The 17,959-nt window shown below is 49.4% G+C and overlaps 1 protein-coding gene across 3 annotated transcripts in view; it reads left to right on the top strand.

The window, feature by feature from the left end:
* The window catches only part of Angpt1 (angiopoietin 1), a 174,589-nt gene that overhangs the window by 38,052 nt on the left and 118,578 nt on the right, over window positions 1-17,959 (top strand). Inside the window, exon 1 of one of the 3 annotated variants that reach the window (XM_063257776.1) lies at window positions 1,184-1,301. The exons of the other annotated variants lie outside the window; for them this stretch is intronic. The gene's annotated coding sequence lies outside the window, so the exon portion shown is untranslated. Of the gene's footprint in view, window positions 1-1,183; window positions 1,302-17,959 lie in introns of those variants that run through there. 3 annotated transcript variants of the gene reach the window in all.

Below are 17,959 nucleotides of genomic sequence, written 5' to 3'. Positions count from 1 at the left end.
ACCCGAAAGGAGCCCGGGCCTGCATCGGCATTTCACTGAGAAAGTAATAACCTGAATTGCTTTAGAGTTATTTCCTTGATCATTTTGTGACATTCTTGGTACAGCAGATATCACCTTGGAAATTAAAATGCTTCCAAGAGTTTTTTATAAGATGACGTTAAAATTTTAAGTTTGATAACTAAGACAAAAACTGAAAATCCACCACAAAGTTTTTCAGTGCATTCTAAAACTTTTCTGCATACACCAGGACAAATGTCATGCCTGTCATTTTAAATGGAAAATGACTCACAGGATGCATACGAACTTTTAGCTCTGTAGGGTGTGTGTGTGTGAGTCCTGGTTACCTCTTTATTGATTTTACTTTAATGTTAATAATAACAAATTGCCATCTTATCAGTAGTCTAAAACAAAGTGATAATATTCGCCTGCAGAAAACTCTTTCTCTTTGAAGAAGAGCAGAGGTCATCCTTTGGCCCTCATGCTAGAAATTTCTCCCTCACCAAGACAAAAGCAATCAAGACCCAGCGCTGCTGTGAGGAATCCCACAGAGCTGATTCTTCAGCCCTTTTGGAATTCAGCAACAGCTTTCATACTTTTGTCAAGCTCTCATTGGCTCGGGGGAAAAAGGACAAATAATTAACCCTGAAGTATGAAGCGCTCTGCACACGCTCTTCCTGCTGGGCTGGCGAGCGTCTCTCAGAAAGGGCTCCTCGGGTAGGGGTGGGTTGCTATTGATCAGTGATGCTATTCTTGTGGAAACCTGTGCTTCAAGGGGGGCTGATAATTGGGGATGACGTTTTTAGCTGCTTTGTGTCTGAGTTTGTTAACTGGTCTGGGATGCGTGTGAGAGAGAGCCTTCTTGGGAATCCAGTTTCAATCACAGTGATCTCCAGGAGCTGCTCAGGGGGCCCAGGGTCTCCTTCCTATGTCAGTCGACTCCTCCCCTGGTCCTCCAGGAAGCACGGGTCACAACCCAGCCAGTAATAAGCACCTGCCCGTGGGTGACCACAGCCAGTTCTCCTAGGCTCACCTGGATGTCCCTTCTCACTGCTGGTTTTTGCTTGTTTTTAATAGCACTCTGAGCATGTCCATGTGGCATGATTCATAGGATCTAAAATAGTAGAACTGTCTTATAACAGAAGTTATTTCTGGTATATTTGGAAGTGAACTCGAGTTGAAGCCTCGCCTTCAGTTCTCCCGGAGTTTTGGGAAAACACTTGGTAACATGGTGCAAGCTTCCAGTGTCTTTGGGTGAGCTGGGTGCTCTGGCAGGTGGCCTGGAAGCTGAGCTGGTTGACGAGGTAAGTGGGCTCCTGTGGAGGCTGGGTAGGCCTGGGCTGAGGCTATCTGCCATCACGGGCAGAGTGTGTGACCTTTTTTGGAAACTCGCCCCACAGGCCTGTGTGGTTGTTCTTATCCAGTCTCAGCACTGAGAAATAGTACAGAGTGAAGCAACTGCCCATAGCACCTCAGCAAAAAGACCAAGCCCTGGCATCGCTAGGAAAGGGGAGGGGCTGCGGGTGAAGAGGGGGCCTGGACGGCATCTCCCCTGCCGGGTGCGGGTCCTGCATCCCGCTGCTGCCCCCGTTTCCACGGTGATCTTTCCAGGTCGGCAAGCCTGTTGCTGTACTAGAGGTCTTGTGTCCTATCTCCACGTGGCAGGCCCTGGTCCTCCTGCATCGAGGTGCCCAGCGTGCACGGATCCCCATGAGACATTTCACCCGGGCTGTGTGCACAGAGAGCTGGGGAAGCAGGTCACAGGTGACTGGAAGGACGGGGGTCACCCAGGGAGGAAGCTCTCACCGCGCATTTTCATTATTTGTAGTTTGCAAGAAAACTTTTGGCTTCCTGACCTTGAGGTCTGGGTGCCCTCCCGTTAGGTAACAAGTGGAGAGAGGCACGGGAAAGGACAAATGGAAGCCATAGTCCTGCTTGGTCCCTGAAGGTTCTGCTGCTGGACACACTGGCTTCCAGAACACGGCTCCTTCTGTCTGCAGTGCAGCGTCTCTGCTCCCCTCACTAGCTGTGCCCTCGGGTAGCCTGGTGCCCCCCAAGTCCTGTGATATCTTCCCAGGCTTAGAACCTCCTGCCGGATTCTGGAGGCCAATGTGGCATCTTTGCGTTCCCCATAGCACACCGGGAATAGTAACCCCAGCTTCCCCCAGCACTCATGGGAGAGGGTGCTGCCCCACTGTTAACCTGGGGCTATAGCTGGGTCCCGCTGGAAGGTGACCAGAAGAGGTAATGGTCATAGAGTTCCTGATCTGCAGGAGCAACACCATCCTTCCTTAGTGATTTTTGGTTATTTTGGAAGATGGTGCTTGGACAGAGAGAAAGGCAAGCACACATACAATGGATGAGTAAGTGGAGCCCACTGAACGTGGCCTGAGGACATGGAGGATCACACCTGTCCCTGAGCCAGAGCATCGGGACTGGGTGTCTGTGAGGGAGGGCAGAGGGTGAGGTGGGGTAGGCGCAGCAGCAAGGTGGGCATCCACTGTCCATCCTACCTGGGCTGGGGCTGAGGTGGGGAGGGGAGTGTGGTGTCTGTCACAGCCCAAGGGAACGTGCAGCACTGTGGGCGTCCAGTGCCCACTGAAGGAATGCCCAGAGTGCTCCAGGCCAAGCTGCAGACAGCCCCAGCCCCCTTCCTCTGGACTGTTCTTAGTAACCTTGAGGTTCTGAGAAGAACTCCCCAACAGCACCCCAAGAGCCTGCTCGAACAGCAGCTGCCTGGCTTGCCAGGCTTGTACATCTTTGGGGAAGAGATGCTTCCCATCCGGGTCAAGGGGTGTGAGCTCAGGCTCACGTTCTTTTTCCGCACTGGAATTCTTGTGTGGCTTCAGTGAGAGGCTGAATGTAATTGATAAATTTACGTATCTGTTTTTAAAAACACAGAGCCTCATTTTCTTGTATGTAAAAAGAATAGTGCTCGTAGGATGGGGAAGCACACAAGAAGCACGATGCTCAGCTCTCATGCACACAGCCTGCCATCACCAGGCCCTGCACACCACCCTGCAAAAATATTCACATAGCATCATTGGTGGCTGCTCTGAGGCCTTCCTGTGTACATGCAGTTTCCTTTTACACAGATCTTTGAGTAAAACTCTGCTGGTTTAGTTTTCCAAGTGATATCTGGATCCCAATTGGGTGGTAATAGAGTCAAGACTTTAAGCTGAGCTGACTGCTAAGGAAACTACAGGTGTAAGATGAGTGAAGCGTCCCAGTGTGATAGAGGTTCTGAGTGCCTGAGACCAAAGGCGACTCTGCAGTGCAGGTGACCATACTGCAAGGGTTTAGGGGACACTTGGAGGACACTGCAGCCTCAAAGAAAACCATTCCGTACTCAGCCAGGCGCAAACTCTGTGTAGTGACAATACACATCCATTCCTGAGAATGCCCTGACTCTTTGAGTTGTTTCAAAGAAGGTAAAAGTCATTTTGTGTGTGGTGGGGCATCCAGACTGGGTGTGATAAGATCTGGGGCTCATGCAGAGAGGTTCAGCCTGGAATTATAGGTGCACACCCCATGCAGTGCTGGAACCCCTTGCCCCGGGTTTCTTCACTTGGAAGCTGTGCTGCTTTGGGGTTGGTCACTGAGTTCAAATGAGCCCCGGGTCGCTGCTGCCTGACTGTGTCCTCGTACATTCATGCTTGTGATTGGCCCAGCAGGACAGGGATTTGGAACTGAACACTCCGTATTCAGCAGACCAGAGTAATTGTCTTATATCCATGAGAAGGAAAATCTTAGACTTGAGTTTAACCAAGTTAAATTAAGCAAAATAGCTCACAAGTTGGGCCTCTATTAGAACCAAACAGAGCAGATGCTGAGAAATCCTGGCCCAGAGCACCTTCAACAACTCGGGAGAACCTGGAAGTGAGTGGCCACTGCTCTGAGCTGTGCCTTGGTTTAGTCGGCTGCACATCTGTGACGGCCCCGGCTCCTGGTTCACTGCCTGGGAGTCATGCACTTGTCCCAAGAGCAAGCTCCGAAGCTAAGCCGTCTTTCAGGGCTTTCATTAGTTTGCACATGAAAAGACTCAACTGCAGGCATCCTCAGGCCAACCTGTGCAACTTAAAGTGTTTCTCGCTGTGGCCTTGGCCATTAGGAGAAATGATTTTCTCTGTCACAGATGTGTCAGTGGCTCCAGAGGTCTGTATGGGCTTGTTCTCTGCAGGACGACCCAAAGAGTGGATCTGATAGGCATTTAACATGGAGCTCATTAGCCTGAGGCGGCGGCAGCACGTGGAGTACAGAGAGCCCCAGGGCCAGCAGGACATCAGCAGCGTGGAGGAGACCCATGGCCGCTGTGGCCACGCTCAGCAAGTGCACTGCATTCCATTCTCAGCGCAGACGCTCCTGCTCATACTGCAGTAAAGCGGTGACTTACCCTGCTCACCTGCTCCAAGGGCAGCAGCCTCCCTGCCGCCTAAACTAATGCGGCCGAGTTCCCCGAGAAGCCGCATGCTCGGTCTCCATTCACTGGGGATCTTAATAAGCAAACAATTCAACGGGCAGCTTCGCTTTGTACCAGGCTGGGGCCGCCGGCCCTGCTTTACCAGCACGAGTCCCTCTGTGTGCTGGTGATGGGGAAGAGGTTCCCCTCTGGAGCTTGGGGGTGGAGAGGTGGACGCCAGAGATGCGCAGGTCAGCTTCTCCCTCCTGCAGGTGGCTTCAGGACACTAGAGAGCGGTACCAGAAAGTGAGGCTTGACTTTTCCTCCAGTGTTCAGTTTCACTGTTGGGCTGGTATCTCAAGTCTATTTTGTATTTCTACAAAAAGCCTTGGGCATTTTTATTAGGCTTGGAGGGAAGTGGTTTCTTCACTCTCCTTTGTGGGCAGAAATCCATGCAAACTGTGACTAATACCACCCCATTGTCAGGTGACAAGAGAAGAAAAGATGGTTTCTGCTCCTGAGGAGAAAGGCCAGCGGCCATTAGACAAACACGGGATATGCTCTGTGAGCTTCCATTCTTGATACACAATAGGAGGTTTTAAAAAAGACATCAGTAACATGCAAAAGTGTATTCTGTCTGTCAAAACAAAATGCAAGATTGTCTGTCTTTAAAAAGTATTAAGATTGAATTGTCAGAACTTATGACTATCTTCAGAAAAATTCCAAATGGAGGATTTATTGTGGTGGAATTTAAAAACCTGAACCTCTTCGAATCAATTTTGCATATTACATTGCATAATTAAGTCCTGTATTAATTACTATGCATGTTAGTATGAATGAGCAGGTGTAATTTCCATACGAGGTGACCTCTTTCAGTGATTGGCGACATGAAGACTTAGGAAGCTAGAAGGTATTAGGACAATAAAAACTGCATTGTTAGCTTTCTAAGCTACGCATGTGCTCCTGGGTAATGAGGGTCCGCTCCAGAACCAAGAGTCCTGTGACCCATGTAAGGGTGATGACCTGGGCACGCGGCCGAGACTCCGTCTGCTGATGGGCAGAGCAGACAACTGGAACGACTCACCCTGGAGAGCAGAGCAGAAGGCGAAGTAAGCAGAGGGACACAGATGACTCGGGCAAACCTGTCACCCCTGTCCTATGTGTTTCTTATCACATGGAGCAGGAGGCTTTCTTTCTGTTTGGTTTTTCCCTAGAAATCAGGGGCGGTGCCAGATGCTCCTTAACTCCACCCCCTGGGCGAGGCCACATGCTCTGGTACACTGCCCAGGGCTGCAGACCCTGGTCAGCCCTTCCTTTCCTGCTCGAAAGGGATGGTTACAGAGAGTGGCAGGCAGATGGGTACGAGTCAGTTAACCTTCTGGGACCTAAAGGCAATGAGAGCGCAGGGAAAGTCACACTGCTCATTCTGTGAGAGCTCAGTGATTAACGGCCTCCGGAACAGGAGTCAAACTCAAGTTTTTGAAATCGTGGTTCCTTCCCTAATCCTCTTTAAGCTTCAGGTTCCTCTTCCTCTGTCTATTAATTCACGAGGTCATCGTAGATGTTAGATGAAGTTGTGAAAGTGGAGAACTTCTCCTAGTGCTTAGGGTAGGAGTAGGGTAGGAGCTCAGTGCATCAAGACAGGCTGGGCACCCTCAGCCCAGAGCCTGAGCTCGGGACTGCTCTGAGACCTGAGACCCTCTGAGCATGGCCCGATACTGCCGGTGAGAAACCGTACACCTGCCCTGTGTGACGGGACGAGGAAGTATGTAATACTGTACCAAATGTCCCTTCAGGCCATGTGTATCAGTTGTATATGCAACATGGAATGAATCTTTCCCAAAATGTCACTTTCTATAAAGATGAATAATCCAGAATCCAAACACTTCCAGTCCCCAGCATGTCTGCTGCAGGATACTCAGCCTGCAGTGTCAGCTTAAATATTATCCCTATGAAATGGCTCAAGCTGGGCAGCTGATCTTTGTGCCTCCCAGGAAAGCTCTGTAAGGGCCCATCTTGGTGGCTGGGCAGGTTTGTCTTGCTGGGTCAATCTGATTGCTGCCCCTGTCCTCTCTGTCACTGAGAAGGTTTTTCTCGATCTGCTGAGGCAGACTAAGCTAGAAAAAGAGGCCCAAAACTTCATTTAGTAAGTTTTATGTGACATAAGGAGCCTTCGGCAGGGAAGATTCAGGAATGCAGATGAATGTGTACTTGTATGTTTGGGTGAAAAACAGTGGCCAGGCTCAGAGCGCTGTGACTTGAGGATGAAGGGTGCAACCCAGTGGTGAGATGGGGCCTGCATGTCCCCAAGGGCATGGCCTTTCCTCCAGGGACAGTGGGCACCTCTGGACCGCAGGCTGCACGGTCCATCAGAGGAAGTGAGGTCAGGGCTCTCTTTTACGGCCTGTCTCAGAGCAGAGGGCCAGGGAAGGGTCTGAGGGAGCCGCTTATTTCTGCTCTTTCTTCTCATGCTTCACGCTGAGCTGCTGTATTCCGAACCTTATTAAGACATGGGGTCGACCTGCCCAGGACCCCACCACCCTTTGGTCGCAGAACCCCTGCCTCTGTTACCTCCTCTATGTGCATATGCTACAGGTAGCTGAAAGGGGTCGTGGTGGGCTTTGATTTAGAAAACAGGTTATTGATAAATTTATGGATTAGTTCTTGGCTGTAGATACTTGCTCACTCTTGGCAGAAAAGTAAAACCCACAGGTTGGTGTTTTGTGTGGAGAACTGAAACCCCAGTCCCAGAGATAGGGTCCTGTTTTCTGTCTTTTGAGAGAGTTGCTCTGCGGGCGGTGTAGCAGCTTTCCTGAGGGGAAGCATCTCTAGTAGCTGGGAAGGCTGATGGAGGCTGGACCCTCCTGGTGGGCGGCAGACTCCAGGGTTCACCTTCTCTGCCTCAGTTCTCTCTAGGGCTGCAGACTGCTGGCTCCCAGCTCAGGTCCAGAATTCCTAGTTTTCATGAGCTAAACGTCTTAGTGTTTTTCCTTCTGTCATTTCCATATGAGGTGATCTTTACTGATACCTTCAAAAGCCATTACCTTTTAAATTTCACCATCTTTCTTACTGGATTTCTCAGTAGTCTTGGTGTCTCTATCAGCAAATATTGCATTTCATCCTTGTGATTTTCTGTAAGTAAGTGTAGGCAAAGCCACCCAGAGGAGCCCAGGGCCTGGCGCATCTGTGGCTGGGTCCCTGCTGGTGCCACCTTCATCAGTCTCAAGCAGTGATGAAGAACTGTGTCAGGAGATGCCAGTACTCCTGGGCCCACTTTCTTCCTGAATTCCTTCTTTAGATTTTGTTGATGTATAGAAAAAAGTATCTATAATGCCTATAGCTTTTAAAAGCTCATATCAGGATGGACTAAATAAAATTGTCATGCAAGTGATAAAATTGTGGCATGGGTTATCTGGAGAAAATAAAGTAAATCATGATTTTCCATTTCGTTTAACTCAGCTATCTTGGCTGCCTGTTTCCTCTGACATTCTCTGACTTTAACCCGTGAAGTCAAGATATCCCGTCCAGTGTCAAAAGCAGAGGCCTGGTCCACATGCATCGCCCATGGGGAGCTGTGTGCCCTGTTGCTTGAAGCAGCTACTGAATTTTAATTTCTAGTGAATGATCCACGGCCAACACCAAAGTGCCAGTCTTAAAACAGCGGATCTGTCTTCCTCACTTTATACATTTACCATATTTACAACACCGTATGAGAAACCCTGTGCCTAAAGCCCTCAGTGCCCACTGTAGAATGACATGATTTTAAGATGCGAATGGTATTTAATGAATATCCTCTGCTTAAAGAGCTCAGATGGAAACCAACAAATGAAATTTACGTTCACAAACCATTATCACCTCTAAACTCATTACTTCACATTGAAGAGAGGGCAGTGTCCCCTTCAGATATTTCCTGGCCTCATCAGATAGTGCTGACAGATTCTGTCCTTAGTGAGACAGGAGCAGGCAGCCGTCCACCCTTTAGCCCTAGGATGCTCGCTGTCTACACCCTTTAGCCCTAGGATGCTCACTGTCTACTCGAGGAAACAGTAGAATTGAAGTGGAGAGCGCCCTGGAAGAGCAGGGCTGAGGAAGACGGCTGGAGAGACCTTGGCTTGAGAAAGCCTGCACAGGCAGCTCCCTTCTGAGACCAGGCGCCTGGAGGAGCTAGGAAGGGTCCCTCGGCTCCCAAAGCTCTGCCTTAATCTGTGCGTTGTGCACTGAAAACACCGTAGTTGGGAAGCTCTCCCTCCCATCCTGGACCCCGTCTCCTCGCCTGTTGAGCTCACGATGTGTTACCTGGTTGGTCCGAGTTTGGGTGAAGCCATCTGACACAAAGCCCCTTTTATGCGAGTGTGTTCAACATCTCCTGTTTGTGGACTCCTGTGTCCAAGAAATCTGGCCCAAGCACCCGGTGAGGACCGATTCCTCAAGAGGGGTGCTTGTCTGTGAGGGTGTCCTGTGTGTGGCTGGCAGGGAAAACGTCAGTATCACAATTCAGAATGGCTTCCTGACAGGTGTCACCTTGGTGCAAGTGTGAGATCCACAACTCTTAAGCCCATGAGCTTGCGTCCCTCTCTTTCCCGGTTCTCTCAGGGCTGTGAAGACACAGCTGGGGCTCGGGGTCTGCAGACCAGCTGCCCTCCACCATAGCCCACCACCTGCCCTGTGGATCTCGCTCAGGTCCTCTGGGGCACAACTCCGCCAGGACTTCCTCTCAGCAAGGGTCCTGTACTGGGAGTGAAGCAATGCTCTCCCTTCCTGGCACCACCTCTGCTCAGGCAGCTGCAGCCCCTCTGTCTCGCCTGTGCCCCCACCCTTGCCCTGCTGGCCCACGGGGAGCACTGCATCCCATAAGCCTCTGCATCTGGGCAGCTCTGCAGAGCCTGCTGCTACCTGCGCAGCTCCTTCCTCTCATTGTGCCCAGCCTCATCGAACTTTGATTTCTCTGGTGGCATCAGACACAATCCTGGACCAGGGCTCCTGTGCTATCTGGGCATAGTCCCACTCCTCCTACACCCTTAGCTCTTTGCACATAGGGTTTGTAGGCTGTGCACCTGTCTCCTTTAGTGGCCAGAACATGGCAAGCATAACTTTTCCAGTAGTTCTACCAGGGTCACAGTCTACTGGGGGGCCCAGCATGGCTCCCCAGGACTGTGTGGGGGCTGGCTTCCAAGCACAGGAGGAACTTGATGTGTTCAGAGGAGCTGGATTACTGGAGCCGCATAACGGGAACAGGAGGCTTTTTTCAGCGACTGTTTGGGAGGGCTGAGCGGTGGCCCTCCCTGGATCGCCTTCCTTATCAATCACATGCTCTGCTGCTCCCACTGAGAGAGATTCTAAAGCTCTGCTTAAAGCAGAGCACAAATCTTCCCAGACCTAAATTGCATCGTGGAACAAGACCAGGTGCCCTTCGAGGGAGGGAAATAAGCCCTTCCTGGAGTGAGGAGTCCTGAGTAAAGTCACACCCTGAGCCTACAGAGCCCTGCCAGGGAAACCTGACCGGTTCTCTGAAAGCTTTATCAGTGGTTTTCACTTAGGGCAGAATGGCACTAAAAGGAATCTCAGGCGACTCTAACTACAGACCTAGATAAGGTCAGAAGTCTCTGAGCTCTTTCATCCCATTTAAAATAAATCTTATTCAAACGTTTTGCACCATAGGAAGCCCCTCCCCTTGGGAGTAGCCCTTCCATGGGACATACCCGTGTGCATTTTCCACGTCATTCTGGTGAACAGGGTCACTGAAGGGTACCTGGGCTGCTCTCTATGCATATCTTTAGAGCAGACTCATTTTGCTTGATGCAACCTATATTCCTTAATCAGGGTGGCAAAACCTGAGTTTGCAGCTACTTAGTTCAGCAATCAGGCAGAACAAACGTTCCAACAAAGAATGCATCGTAGGCCCGCACACTCTGGCCACTGGTTTAATGTGTTCAGAACAATGTCTCACACGAGTGTTGTAACCAGGTAGCAGAACCCAGAGGCTGGCAGCTCTGCAGGTGAGGCCCCAGCCTTCTTCTCTTTCTCCATCCTCCCTTTGCAGCTCCAAATGCTTCTCCTGTCAGCAGAGGAGCAGAGCCTGCACCAAAGCCGAAGCTCCCCTGCAGGTGTGAGGCTTCCTTTGGAAGCTGGTGTGCAGGTAGTGGAGGAGGAGGTCGGCGCCAGGCTGGCCCTGGGGCCAGTGCCCACTCAGGGCCTCAGGACATTGTCTGTGTTGTTGAGGCTGCTGGTTTCCTATCCTGATTCCTGCTGCCTCTCAGTCATAACCTTTTTTTGGTGGGAGTGAGTTATGGGTAGCTTGTAAGAAAAAACTGACACTTTGTAGACCCTTGTTCAGCCAGGTGAGGTGGCCAGCTCAGTTCTGAGGCAGGGACCCTGGAGGAGGATGCTCTGAGCAATTATTCCCTGTGGAGACAGAAGCAGTGTGCTTTCCGTTCTCCTCTTCCTCCTCTGTCTCACTTCTTGGGGTGTATATGTAAGACTTCAGCTCACACTGGGACAGGGAAAAGACAATGATTTTGAGGATGAACAGGGAACAAACCAAAGCCTGAATCCTTGGAGCTTCCTTAAGCCGGCTTCCTGTGGAGGGTAACAGCAGCCTTTTGTGTGGTGGAGCCATTGTCCGTGGCCCCGTACCCTTAGTCACAGCGCTGTGCCCTAGGCAGGAGGGTAAGGGGCCAAGTCGCAGGGCTGGGAGCCGGAAGGACCACAGGCCTGTGGGGCGGGTCCAGCCTTGCAGCATGCAGGCCAGCGATCTGGAGGGCTAAGTGGAGCACACCTGCTGATCATGGCGGAGCTCACCTGGCCAGTGTCCCTTCTGTTTCCATCGTGCATCTTCCTAGTGAAACATTCCAGACGGTGCACACGGAGGTGCTGGTGGTCTTGTTTACAAAGCGTGCTTTCCATGTCTTCCTGGGAGAAGACCTGGATGCCAGATGCGAAGGTTTTCTGCAACATTCACATAATTGTGTCAGCTTTCTCAAGGTCAGAGATTTATAAATCGCCCGTGTAATCAACATTTTGTCTTAGGCAGATCCACTTACAGTATGAGAGGAATATTTTTCTTTCTCCCTGCCCTCCAACACAATAAATACTTCCTGTATTCCTGAAGGCACTTTGCTTTTGAATCAATGAGAACCAGTTCTTATGGATTCGTCACATTTTGTTTATTATTCATAGGTTGAAAAATCTTAAACAGAAGGCAGTCTAGAACACGTGATGGATGATACACAGATTAACAAAGAAAATTATTCAGTGATGAATGTCCTCTGAGGAACTTGCCTGTAATCCAGATGCAAGGAAACCAAGAAAAACTGGTTTTTCCAAAGAAAATTCATCTGCCTGGTTCATTTACTCACGTATATGGTTACTTAATATCTATGATTCATCACAAAATTTTAACCAGATCAATGAAACTATTTAAAGAAGTATTAGTTTCTTGCTTCCATTATCTTGAGTTTATGTCTGACAGGTGTGGAACAGAGAACTACGAGTTACTAGTAACTGTTTCTCAATTATTAGAAGAATTTAAGGAAGTTCTGATCAAGAGCATTTGTGAAAGGGATGAGCAGTGTTTTGAATTGTTCATTTTACCACATTTTGAAATTTTAAGTCTCTCTCACAGATCCTGACACCAACACAATTTATGCATGAATTGTTATTAACTTACTAGAAGGAACATCAGGGGACTTGTGGCTGTGCTACTTAACAGGTTTTAGACAGAAAGACTTCAATCTGATTATCGTGCAGTCAAGAATCTGTGTGCCCTTTCCACAAATGCACCTTCCAGTCACCACCACCCTCACATCACGGAGAGATTCATCAGTAACTGATGACCGCATTCCAACCTGCCCCAGTAACACTGTTTCTGGTTGGGTACTTTGTTATTAGATTATGGGTATTTTTTTGTAGTCATGAGAGATGAAACCTGTTCACAATTCTTACCACAAAATCTGCTTTAGCCATGGCCCACTGGCTCTCTTGGCGAAAAGCTGGGCTCTAAAGTTAAAAGGATGTCAGCCTCCTTTCTAGTGGGCTGGTATTTATCTGCCCCTGATCTGCAACGCAAATGCTTGGGTTTAGTCTGCGCCAAAGCTAACAACCTCAATCTGTGTCTGTTTGACTTTTATCAAAATGTTTGATCAAAAGTTCGGTTGAGTGAGTCAATGTGAGAGAGAAACACAGCACTGTACAGACATGTGGTCCACAGGAACTTCCTTTTATCTGTAGTCTATTTTTTAATCTCTGAGTCACAGCTGGCTATAGAAGCTGGGTACTTGGGTTTCCTTGTTTTGGGGCCCACGTAGCTCCTTTCAATCTAGACCCAAAGTCTTGCCCCTCCCTGGGTTCCTCCTATTAGAACATCTTGAAGGTCCTGAGAAAGCGATTCGTGTTGTTAAAAGCTTCATCAAAACATGACATTTTTATATGCATACTGAAATTCATGGATGTTTTTAAGGTCAAAGTAAAAATTAACGCAGACATTCTTTGTTTAACGAATGAGTTCCGTTCCTGAAATCAGGCCCTTCAGTGAATTGGTTGTTAAATGAGGAATTTCGGGCAGTGTGTGTGTTACAATATTCAGAACAGAGAGCTGGTCAGTCACAGGAAACTCCGGCTGGATGGGTTTGCTTTTATCTGTGTGACTCTTCCATGCAGTGCTATATGGTACAACAGACCATCAAACTACAGCCCTGCACCGCACAGCGCCAGCAGCAGCAATTACGGCGCCCTGCAGAGAAATAGGCCACCGTAAGCTGCCCTGCTGCTCACACTCTGGCGTCGTACGTGTGAACAGTTGCTGTACAAGAAGAAAGTTAAATGAGGAATGTCTATTTAATGCTCTGCTAAATGTTATATAGCTTTGTTACTGAAGTTTTGGTTAAATTGTGAGCCAGAATAAACCTGGACTCTTTAGAGTTGATTATTTTTAGTTATTTATGTATGTATGTGTTACTTCTTTTGGTACTGGGAATCAAACTCAGAACCTTGCACTTGGCAGGCAGGCGCTTTGCCACTATATGCCCCGCCTTTCCAGTTGTTTATTTAAGATCTTTGCTACAAGAACAGAACGATGACACAGCAGGCCAGGGTGATGATCCCTGGCCTGAGACACCCTGGGAGAAGGGATCGTCCATCTCGCTCCCGCCTGCTCTCGGCTCTTGGCCAGCCTTCGGGCCATGCTGAGTACGGTGTAGACGGCTGAGCCCACCTCACTTCGCACTGCCTCCTCCCAGCCCCATCCATGTGGCAGCTTCCTTCAGATGGGCCATGAGAATCACTCTCCTCTCCTCTGAGGGCGGCTGGCTGCACACCTCACTCCTTTCTGACAGATCCTGCTTTGGTTTCAGAATCCACCCTCCCTCGGTACCATGCGAGGGAAGTTGACCCTTCTCATTGCCAGAGATCTGCCCTGATGCCTCCTAGCACACACCGAGGCCCAGTGTGTGGCCAATGTCGCCTTTCCGAGGCTCCAGGAAACATCCTTTAATTACCTGGAGAGCAGTGGGTCTCAACCATGGGCATTTTTGCCTTCCCGGCAGCCCCAGGCAGTGCTGGAGGTTGTCCTGGGTGCAGTGGTTTCAGGGTGGCCTCCCCACAGTGAGCAAAGGCCAGCGATGGTGCTAAGTGTCCTGCAGTGCAGAGGCAGTTTCTCATAGACATCAGTACAGGCATGGTGGAGCACCCCAAAGTAATACCTGAAGGGCACACCAGGCCCCTCTGAGGACTCCTGCCCCCGCGGCAACAGAGCAGCTGCTGCTGCGTGGAGCACACCATGGGCGGAAGCAAAGATGATGCAGGTGGAGCTCTGCACCCCGTTTTACTCCCCGAGCTCCCCGGCTATGGACCGTTTGCTGTCCCAGCCCACCTGTCTGTTCCTGGCTGCTACACCAGTGCAAAACCCATAACTTTAATAGCTATTAACAGCGTCCTGTCTTGGATAAACCAGTGCAAATAACAGAATCAGTTGCTGATTTCATTTGACTTTTGTTTTTAGTAAGCTCCAAGCTAGTTTGTGGCCCACTGCTAGTGATGATGGGTTTTTCCTGGCTGCATATTTACCTTCAGATTTTCTGCCTAATGCCTTATTTTAGAACTATTTTTGCCCTGAATTTCGTTTAGTAAATTTCTGAAAGTTTGTTTATTAATTTTATCAGCTGACATTGGTGACTGAAGTGAAACATATATAAGGACAAGGGATATTGTTGATACATCAGTGGGCCCTGCAGCTTGGAGGTGCAGGAGGGGCTGGGTGCTGTCACAGCTGTTCCGGAGCCCTGATTTGTGATTTGTGAGCCCTGTCCCTGTTTCTGCCTCACCCTGACCTCCTTCCAGGGTGGCCTGTGCATGCACGAGTGGCTGACTCTGAAGCTGGGTGACAGGCGGGGTAGAAGCTAGAGCCATTGAAACTGCTCCCTGCTCAGCCTGGAAGGCAGCAATGATGCGCACATCCGCCCATCCTCCTGGTCCTCACTGACAGAGCTTCCCTCTGGTGCTGGCTCTTGCGGCATGTGCAGGGTTGAATTTTGTGCTGTGATTGGCCGGAGCCCTGCAGCTCCATCCTCCATTCTCGAGACATGTGGCAGGCTTATGTGGCAGGTAGAAGTTCAGTGTTAGGGGAAGCCTGAAATTAAATTTGCACGGCTCCTTGGTGCCTACTTTAAAATCCCAAAGGTAAGAGGCCCTGTACTCCTTGCATCTCGAAGCTGGCTTTCTGCGGGGTGCCAAGGGTCCCCTGGCTGCAGCAGTGGTTTGTAAGGACTGCAGAGCCCTCGCCAAGCCTGCCGCCTGCCTCGTGTTTCAGTTTACAGCATAGTCAGATGGAGGGACACAGTCTGCTCACAAGAGACGTCTAGACAAAAGAAAGGACAAGAGCCTCAAGGCTTTTGCAAACTTATAAAATCTTTCTCTAACAAACTATGATTTTCACTTTACCAAGAAGAGCCTTCTTGTGTATCCAATAGCTCTTGAAAATGACTTTGTAAAAAATATTCAGTGCACACCAAGTAGAAACATATGGATAAAACAGTAAACATTTTGAAGTTAGTGAATTAAACGGAACACACCTCCAAAAGCACATTTTATGTTGTCGGTACAAAACTGCAGTGTTGCCGACATGGAACAAACCCTGCAGACAGCTGGGCTCAGCTTTCCCCAATCCCGCCTCACCCAGATGGCCGCCTCTTCTGTCTTTGAAGAGCCTAGTGCTCTGCACTCGCTCTTGCTTTTGGAGCTGAGCGGGAGCTCCAGGACAACCTCAGGCTTCCTTCAAGTGTGCCGATTGGGACAGCGCTCTGCTGAGTTCTCAGACTAGCCAGGCACAAAGGCCGTGGAGGTCACAGATAATCCCATCCGTGGCGGCCACCGGCTCAGGAGCCCTCAGAAGGGAGAGTGAGATGCCGTGTGGCCCTGCACGCTGACCCTGCACTGAGGAGGCTTCTGTGTTGCGCGTTTTTCCCTTCAGCACTAACCCGTTTCCCACCCCAGCGGAGGAGGACACAGAGGTCTGACGAGGTCCAGCAGGTGCAGCTTTCTGCCCTCTGCTTTCAGTCCTGGATGAAGCATCGTCTAGGGAAGGACAAAAACGGCAGTCGCAGAGCAATGAGGGAGTGGAAGCCCAAAGGCAGTGTGCAAGGCAGCGTCTGGCATTTGCACACAGCTCTGGACGTTTCCCAGAGGGTGCTTTGGGTGCTTGGCCTGTCCACTTCCTGCAGGACAGGCAGCCACCCCTGGAGGCTGGGTCTTCACCAACAGTGCTTTGATAGGTGCTGTCACAGGCTTTCAGACTCCTGTCTTGGGAATTAGTTACACATAGGGCCATCTCTGCCGTGTAAGTGAAATCTGCCCACTGGGGCTGTGCGGGGCCTGGACCTCTGCAGGGCTCCCAGGAGGGCTTTGTGTTCCCTCAGGATTTAAGGTAGAGAGCACCGCTTTGAAATGCATGCAGTGAAGCAGTCATTATCAGGGTGATCTATGTGGTGATAATTTAGTTGCAAGCACTATGCTAAGTGCTTTGTGTAAATCACGTGATGTAATTATTGTGAGGAAGCCTGTGCTTGGTCTGCACTGTGTGAATAATGAGAGGACGCACAGAGGAGCTGTCCTTGGCCCGCACAGCGAGCGAGCAAGCAGTCTGATTTCTCCCATTACGCACAGTGAAGAGCAGCTGAGGGGCTGGTGCTCAGGAGGACCATCGCACCAGGAGGCTGCTCGGGCTGGCACGGTTTGATTGCAGGAACCTCTGAAAGGAATTCCTTGTAATTCTGGCTATTGGTGGTTACTGCTAATAGCTGCCGTATGTCACCATAGTCATGTTGCTTTGTGTGGTGAGATTTCCTAATTAGATGATTATTTCAGTATCTGCCTTCATTTTATATTATTTATTTTTGCTTAAGTTAAATTTGTAACTTTTACATGTAATGTTTATTAGAGGGATAAAAATGTTTAAGAAAGAAGGAAACCAGAGAAAATATCAATGTCTTTAAATGTAAAGGGCTTTTATTAATGTGAATATTGGAGCTGACCAGAGTGGAGCCCGAGATGTGAAGGCGTTTGCGGGAAATCCGTGTTTCTGATTAAACTTGAACACGGCACAGGTGTTCAATATCCATAAAGCTGTGGGAATGTCAGGCCTGCAAGAGCTTAATTAGTATAAGCAATTAACACTACAATTTCCTGCCTATTGTTTCAAGGATTTAGAAATAAATATTGGTTCTCCTGAATATCAGTGGTGAGACTGAAATCATTAAAATGTACAGAGATACACATTTAAAATAGTAGAAATCCCAAGACTTTAAAATCTTACTCTTTTTGAACTGATAATTTAACTCAGTAATTTCTATGATGAGATTGCAAGGACAGAATTTCACCCAGAGGAGTAGATAGCGTTTTGTTCTGTGTGACCTAGTCACATGGAAGCCCTCATCTGAAGACTAATGAATGCAGAAAAGCGACACGGTTACTCACACTGGCCGTCAGGGAGGCAAGGAGGCAGACAGCCTTTGCAGCGTGGTCTCACTTTGTGAACAGACGTGGACACGCCTAGCCATGTGTAACGTGGCTCTGCTGTAAGATGTCCTATAAGGGTTATGCCCACTCTCCACATTCTGTACACTATAATAGAAATGAAGACTTGCTCATTTATCTAACGGTGGTAGGATTATAGGTGATTTTTACCTGGTATTTATTTGTTTCTGAATTTACTATGGTGAATGACTTCTCATAATTAGTATTAAGGACACGAGGAGTACCGTTCTTATAAAATAATCGCGGCTGATAAGCTAGGGAAGCACCAGTGTTCTTTTTCTTCCTGATCTGGTCACTTGCAGCTCGTTGGTGTCATGGTCTGCTAGAGACCTGGGTGTGGTTCTCAGGAGTGTTCCCCGGTCCGAGCCTGTGGGAGGCCCAAGCTCACTGTGCGTCTTGGCCCCAGTGGAGGCCTAGCGGCAATGTTCCAGGTCCTGGGCTCAGGTTCAGTGACTACTGGGGGCCACGACCACCAGCAGAGCGCAGTGTGCCCTGCAGAGCAGCGTTGGCATCCTGGGGAAAGGCCACGCAGGACCCGCC

This window comes from Cavia porcellus, unplaced genomic scaffold (genome assembly GCF_034190915.1).
Source record: "Cavia porcellus strain 051 isolate PalLab524CR breed Dunkin Hartley unplaced genomic scaffold, mCavPor4.1 scaffold_10, whole genome shotgun sequence".
NCBI lineage: Eukaryota > Metazoa > Chordata > Mammalia > Rodentia > Caviidae > Cavia > Cavia porcellus.
This window is presented reverse-complemented; position numbering and strand designations above follow the sequence as displayed.